The following is a 276-nucleotide window of genomic DNA, read 5'->3' on the forward strand; positions in this document are numbered from 1 at the left end:
TGAGTCGCACTGAAATAAAACCACTGTAACACTAGGGGGCACATTTTGCTGGAAGCAGTTGCACATCACCAGGCAACATAACAACAATATGATAAAAAAAGGCTACTTACTGCATGATGTCCATCTACTTTACTAATGTTTCCAACTCAATAGGTTTTCACTGATCAAATGAATAGGCCTATGGAAAGTACTGTAGGGGTTGAGGTCTGGTGATAAGGACCAAAGGCCCCTTTAAAGGTCACCAGAACATCAGTAAGCCTATTGGTGAGGATTGGA

Source organism: Salvelinus fontinalis, chromosome 20, assembly GCF_029448725.1.
Source record: "Salvelinus fontinalis isolate EN_2023a chromosome 20, ASM2944872v1, whole genome shotgun sequence".
Classification (NCBI taxonomy): domain Eukaryota; kingdom Metazoa; phylum Chordata; class Actinopteri; order Salmoniformes; family Salmonidae; genus Salvelinus; species Salvelinus fontinalis.